General features: G+C 50.4%; 1 long non-coding RNA gene across 1 annotated transcript in view; it reads right to left on the minus strand.

Annotated features, from left to right (window-relative positions):
• The window catches only part of LOC139596763 (uncharacterized), a 32,214-nt gene extending 25,813 nt beyond the window's left edge, over positions 1 to 6,401 (minus strand). Inside the window, exon 1 of the long non-coding RNA XR_011681444.1 lies at positions 5,444 to 6,401. This is a non-coding gene — a long non-coding RNA (uncharacterized lncRNA). The remainder of the gene's footprint in view (positions 1 to 5,443) is intronic.
• Between the last annotated feature and the right edge of the window lie 941 nt (positions 6,402 to 7,342).

Here is a 7,342-nt window from a genome sequence, read left to right on the forward strand (position 1 = left end):
ATCCACATGTTATTCCGAGAATGTAAAGAGCTATTAAGAGCCATTTGACTTTACCAGAAAGTAGCGAATATTAGTTAATGAGTAATGGAGAAAATAGAGAGGTGCGGGGCGACGGGCCCCCGGCCGGCCCCAGCACAATTGGATTCTTTCAAAGAAAGCAGAAAAGAAGAGGAAAAATCGCTCTATTTTTTAATTCCAGCGAGAATTTCAACCGGGAACAATATAACCCAACAGCTGCGACAGGTGGAAGAGAGATAATTGAGCAAAGGCTGCTTTTGACAATTAATATTGCGGGGAGATAATGTCCTCGGTCGGGGTTTGTTAAGAGCCCGGGGATGCGAACAGGCAGTGCGGGGGATGCAGCAACACCCAGAAATTATGAAAAACACTCAGAATTATGGAAAAGGGAAAAAAAAACCCCAACAAAACAGGAGGGTGAGAAGATTGGGAAGAAATTCCCCCTGTCCAGTGCGGACAGTAGATCCCTCAGGCTGAGAAGTTTCCCGTCCTAACACCACCTTTTTTTTGTTTGTTTGTTTGGTTGGTTTTTTTTGCTTGTTGGTTTTTGTTTTGTTTTGTGTTTTGTTTTTTGGGGTGGTTTTTTTTTTTTTTTTTTGTTTAGAAAAGAGTGTTCCAGGTAGACAACTTAATGCCCGGAGTCTTTTTTAAAAAATGCTTTTATTGCTATTGCACTTCCTACCACAAGATGCAGAGCAAGTCAGCGGAGTTTGTATTACAACTATGTCATAATGTTTCACTGATGCAAAACATGTAGCCAGAGGGGGTTGCTAATGATTCCTGGATTAGAGAGAGGGAGAGCGAGAAGTGAGAAAAAGAAAACCTGGTTTCTTTTTTTTTTCTTTTTTTTTTTTTCTTTTTTTCCCCTCTTCTTAAACTACGTAAAACCTGCCCATTAATAACCAGCCCTTGCCACATCTCAGTATCTCTCACAGACACGCGGACCTGCCATGAGCCTTTTAAACACCGCAAACGTTTTGCATATTCCACCTATTAATTATGTTCGCAGCCTATTAATTTCAGGAGGTTCTTTTCAAGAGAAGACAACTTCCAACTTTGTATCCGTGTGGGGGGCGGGATGCTCCAAGGGCTGGGGATTTCCGCTCGGGGCGAAGAGCGCTTCAAAGTCACCCTACCACTGCCCCCCAAAAGCTCTCCCCTCTGCCCAGGGTGTGCAAAACCTCTGTCCCGGCTGCTCCGGGTGCGGACCGGCTCCTCTCAGGCCGTGCAGGGCCCCGGGGAGATGAGGAAGGGGTGGGAAGGGGAGATGTGGGGATTAAGGAGCGCCCTGCCGAGATGCCACCCGGCCGGCGCTGCGGGGCTTTCCTCGCCCTGCTCCCGTGCTGGGCTCCAGGCCCGGTGGCAAAGGCTCTCCGGGGCAGGGTGGGAGGTTTGGGGCGAGGCTGTGAGCAGAGCAGAGCCCCCGGGCACGGTGAGCAGGGACAGGCGGGGTTCGGCCGCCCGGAGCAGGGGCTGTGGGGCCGCCGGGCTCGGGGTGCCCGTTCCCGGCCTCGTGGTCCCTGTGCCCCGCAGCCTCTCCAGCAAGGCTGCAGCTGGAAAAGATTTCCCCCATTTGACAAGATAGTTTTCTTTTTAATTTCTCTCCTTCCTTTTTTTTTTTTTTTCCCTTTTATTTTTTTTTTTTTTTATTATTTTTCTCCTGAACCTCTGAAACCCGTGCAGGGATCGAAGGGCGTCCCGGGGAGCGGGGCAGTGCCCAGACAGCCCGGGACCCTGGCGGGGGGACCGCTGCCACCTCCCCTGCCCCGGCCACCGCGGGCTGGAGCCATCTCCACCCTTCCCGCAGGCTCGGGGGCGATGCTGGCCGCCGTCCCACCCCTCCTCCCCCAGGGGCAGCCCCTCCGGTGTGTCCCTGTCCCCGCAGTGACTCCTTGCCCGCTCCCATCCCTGTCCCCTCGGCCCAGCTTGGCATCACCCCTGCAGCGAGGCCGGACCAGGGACCTGCGGGGCCAGGTGGGACCAAAGAGCCCGAGACCTGTAGCATCCTCGGGAAAAGGCAGAGGGGAGGCAAGGGCTCGGGTCAGGGTTACAGCCCCTGAGATCTGCCGGGCAGGCGTGAGCTTTGCCCCTAAACCCCGCCTAAGCAGGACCCGCGGGCAGCTGCCAGCCCTGGAGGCCGACCCCGACCCCAGGGCTGCCACCAGCCCCGGGCACCCCGCCGGGACGGGCAGCGGCAGGAGCTGTCCGGCCCTTTTATCCCCGGGTTTCGCTCAGAAGAGATGAAAAATAAAAAGTTTCAAATGTGACCTACTTCCATCTCCCCCTCCCCCTTCCTTCAGATATTCACGTCATCTATTAAGGGAGGGTGGGGGGGAGAAGGGAGAAGCTAAATTTACGAGGTCTGGTGGGTTCTGGAGTCTGGGTGCTGGGAAACAGGTGTTGGCAGTTCGCTAGAGTGTCAGTCAACTTTTGGAGATGAAGTCATTAGGGAGGTAGTCTCCTCGGAACAATCTGGTGGTTTCAGTCGGAGTTAATTTATACCGAAAAAAAAAAAAAAAAGAGAGAGAGAGAGAGATGGGGGAAAAAAAAAAAAAAAAAAAGGAAAGAAAGGAAAAAATAAAAGAGCCTGTAGAAATACCGAAGGGGACAAACATAACGAGAACAGATTCACACTCCCACAGATTATGCCACTTGGAAGTCACATCCTGAGAAAAATAGCCGGCTCTCGCACAGCGGCGGCGCGGGGCGGGCGGGGGCTGAGCCGGGGCTGGGAGGGCACAGCCGGGGGGAGAACAGGTCCTGTCCACTCCCCGGGCCGCCCCGCACCTCCACCGCCTCCGCTGCGGCTCCCAAGGCGACAACTGTCCGGGAGGGGACAGGCCAGGGCCACCTTCTGCCCGTGTTCCCCCCACCCCGCCGGCAGCGCGGCTGGGAATCGCCGGTGACCCTGAACTGTTGGCGGCTGTCTGTGGAAAGGCCGGCGATCCGCGGGCCGAGACAAAAGGTTTCATGTGCACAAACACCATCTCCTCGAGGCCTGAGCACGGCGCTGCTCGGAGCCGGGGCCGGCGGCCGCTCCGTGAGCCGGGGGGCGGCGGGGGGCGGCGGGCAGGGCAGGGGGGGCTCGGCTGGGAGAGCCCGGCAAAGGCGTGGTGCGAGCTCTGCCTGCCAGGCATCATGGCATATCATGTGCTTCAAAAGATGGGGGGGGGGAGGAAAGGAATGATGCTCAGATCCCATCGCCCACCCCCCTTTGCAGTTGGGTGACAAATCACCTCCGTTGTATCAACCACTTGTTTCTTTTAGTATCGCGGGGAAAGATTTCATTAATGCTCCTCCAGCTCCCCTTTTTTCCCCCCCCCCGTCCCCTCCCTCCAAATCTATTTTCTTGCTCAGAGTGTGTCTTCTAATCATAATTAAAATCGTCTCATATACATCGGCGTCTCTCGTGTGCATATTGAATTGCAGGTGACTGGGCGGAATGTTATTTCACTCGTGTCTCTCATTTTTACATTTACACTCACACCAAAACCACCACAACAACAACAACAACCACCCCACCAAAAGGGGAGGGGGGGAAGGAAAAAAGCAAAAAGCCCCCCAGCTCCCCGGCCGCAGACAAGGTGGGTCGTGAACAGCGATAGAAAGGCGATAGTCGCGATCGATGCTTTGCCAGGCAGCCGGCGCGCACCACGTCCAACCCCACGGCCAGCCCGCTACTTCACTTAATATAATTAAGATTAAAACTGAAGTGCTGGCAGAGGGAGCGGGTGTCGCTGGGTCGCAAGGACAGCGGCGGGATCTGCTGCCCCGGCTCAGGCACGCAGGGGTCACTTCTGTTTAGCCATTTCCACCTTCTTTCCTACATCCTGCTCTTTAGGTGCATAGGGCTGCGCATACGCGCGGCGGTGCGCGGAGGTTCCGCTCTGGCACAGGGCAGAAAGCTCACCCAGATGACCTTTTTCCTTTTTTCCCCCCCCTTAAAAGCAGAGAAAGATGATCTCTGGGCCGTTATTTACAGCCACGTAATTAAGTCAATATGATGGTTTCGAACCAGAATCCCAGTCCCACTCGCGGTGGAGCGAGAGGGGCTGAAGCCAAGTTTATTGTCTGTCACTTCAAGGGATGGGGGGTTAATTTAAGCGCTATTGGTATTATTTCCCTGCGTCCGAGGCCACAAGCAAAGCACAAACCGAAGTGCCGGGTGTTTATTCCAGGCGATGTGACAGTCTGGATGCAAGGCGAGGAGGGAGTGTGGGAGAGTTCAGGCGAGGGCTGAACCAGCCCCGCAAGCAGGGCTGAAACCCGTGTCTTCTTTTTCTTCCAGGCTTACATGAGGCTTTATCATTCGTTTCTTTTTCTTTACTGATTTTTTTTTCATCTTTTTTTTTTTTTTTTTTAAACCAAACAGATACGCTTTGCTCATTTAATTTCCCGACACCGCATTCAGCCTCTGCACCTTAAAGTCCTTTGAGCGATAGGTCCACGTTTATACCTCCTCTGGAGCAAGTACAAAATACACTTCAGCTCAAGGGCTGGAGAAAATCCTTCTCCGCAAGCAGAAGCTCTGCTGAGCAGCCTGGTGCTGCTGATTATATAGTGCAACTTGAAATGATCTCAGCCGGTGGAATATTAATCAAATCAATCAGGGTTGACAAATGAGAAATATTTGAGGGAAGGTGGTAATTTACAACTTTGTTATTAGTTAAGAATCTCCCGCCTTGTAAGAGTAATTAATAACTCCTGGATGGGAACAATTTGGAGACGGCAAGAAGACAGCGTCTTGAAATAAAACAGGATAAAGAGAGGGGTTGAGAAGTGAACTGCGCCTCCGTGGAAGAGAAATTGCAAATGATTTTTTAAAAGATGTCTACGGGGGCATTATATATATAATCTGAACATTATGTATACACAAGTATAAATATGGAATAATCAGGCGAGCGAGCGAGGGAGACTGGACAGGAGATAAATACTGAAAAAATAAATCAAAACATTGATTCTCGTGGTCACGTCTCCCGTCCAAAGATTAGATGAAACGCTGGGTTTCAAAGTACTTCAAAGAAATGATCCCCAAAATGCAAAAGTGCAAGGCAGAAACCAAAGGAGTGGGTCCGGAGTGATTTGAGAAATGTATTTTCGCCCTCTCTCTCGTTCACCCACACTCCCCCTCTTCCATGCCTGATAAATGTGAAGACCCCTTTTCTCCCCAACTCCGGCTCAGATGGGAAAACTCAATTGTCTGCAATGTTTATAGTGTTAACCCTACTTATCTACAGAACCCTCCCCTCCCCACCCCTCCCTTTTCACTTTCCATAGACACACATTGATTATTAGACTGTATGGACCCCCCTCCTTTTCCACAACCCCACCCTCAACAACTGACCAAAATAATGACTTGTTGGAAAACTATAAATCATTTTCGTGTTTCAATCCCTGAAGACTCTATTTAAGTAAATAGGCTTACTGTGAAACAATGCATAGATCCAAGTCCTTCTCCGGATTGCTTCCAAATGCTGCCATCTCCAAAACTTTTATTTACAAGAGAAGAAGAGGAAGAAGAAGGAGGGGAAGGTTAAAAAAAAAAAAAGGAAAAAAAAAAAACAACCCAAACTTTGGCAAACTTTATCTCTTCTTTATTATAAGCTTCAGCCTCGCCTTGGTAAGCCCCAGCCTGTTCTACAAAAGGTGGCTAGAGATTGAGATTTATTGGTTTCCAAATGAAAAGATTCATTCGATATAAGAGGTTAACTCAAAGTTCCTTAAACCGTGACTAGCATTGGCAAGGAGCTTTGCCTAGTCAGCACAAAGGCAGTTCAAAGAAACCTTTAAAAATACACACAGATATACATACACACAAACACACTCTCACACTTTAGCCTCAACTGCAATTTTCTTTTCATTTTTGTTTCTTTCTGCCATTACAAAGCCCTGAGCCCCTTTGTAGGTAGCTGGAGGTTTTTTTTTTGTTTTTTTTTCTCCAAGCTGAACTTTGCCATTTTGGTGTTGACCAACCCCCTTTTCTTTTGCAACCAGTGAATGAAAAGACTCGATGAAGAAAAAAAAAAAAAAAAGAAAAAAAAAAAAAAAGAAAAGATTAAGAAGTAAACGGGGTGAACAAAAAAAAAAAAATCCTTCTAATTTATAGCGAGCAGAACAACGTTTAAAAAATAATACAACCCCAAAGAAAACCCCAAATCCGTACAAAGAGGGGGGGTCAGGCAAGGTGACACGGGAGAGAAAAGCAGCCCCGCGCTGCCGGGGGTGCTCGGAGCGGGCTCTGCGGGTTTGGGGTGCTGCCACCACACATGTCCGTCTGTCCGGCTGTGTGTCCGTGTGCGCGCCCCGAGCCGCACACAGCGGCTGCGGGGCTGGAGGGCTCCGTCCTGTGTGTGGAGCCTGAGCTATGGAAATGGTAATGAGGGAAAATTAACCCGGCCGTTTGTTACATTGCAGAGAGATCAATGCCTGACCCGGGGCTGAAGGATAGCTTACTGCTGCAGGAAAGATATGAGATAATCGCTCTGCAACACGCTGGTGGCGGGGACAAACAGGCACCCATTGGAATATCAGTAATAATAATAATAATAATAATAATAATAATAATAATAATAATAATAATAATAATATCAACAACATTAAGGTCTCGCCAGAGCGTGCAGGGAGCTGGAGAGGGAAGGTGCTGGGAGCAGCGCTGGCGGTGCCGGGGCTGTCCCGGGGGACGCTGCGGACCCCGGCTCGCCCCGAGCCCCGGCCCCGCCGCTCCCCGGCCCCGCCGCATCCCCGCAGCGCATCCGAACGGCAGCACGGACGGAACCTCGGCTTGCGGGGATGTTAGAGCGGGGACAAGCTGACCTTTTGGGGATTTAATGGTTTTTTTTCAGTGAGACCTCGAAATAAAACATGAGAAGATGAAGGGGTTGGACAAATTCAGCTGGAGGAGGGAGACTGAGCTGCTGTCTAAAAAGCAGCCAGCGGAGGCTAATGAGACCTTTGGGGTAGGAAAAGTGTACTTTTTTTTTTCCTTTAGTAAGACATCAGTAAACCCACAAAATTGAAAATAGTGACAGTGCAAAATGAATCATCCTCCTATAAAGGGACTAGGAAACACAAAACACGAACGGGGAGGGGGTGTCTATCAGGCGTGGAACATAATAATTTTTTTTTTTTTTTTTAAGGCAGCTGAGGAAGGTGGCAGGGTTCTTCCCATGTTTCAGAAGACAATATGGGCAGTGTGATGTGCTCTGACCTGCCTCCTATTGTACAAGTTCGCCATTGGCTTCAGCGAGGGAAAGATCGGGTTTTATCTGAATAAAGTCCAGCAAACTTTGCTGGATGGCAGCCCTTCCTCTCACTGCTCCTTTGA

The sequence above is a fragment of the Agelaius tricolor genome, unplaced genomic scaffold (assembly GCF_023055355.1).
Source record: "Agelaius tricolor isolate 1412-34295 unplaced genomic scaffold, bAgeTri1.0.p SCAF_16, whole genome shotgun sequence".
Classification (NCBI taxonomy): domain Eukaryota; kingdom Metazoa; phylum Chordata; class Aves; order Passeriformes; family Icteridae; genus Agelaius; species Agelaius tricolor.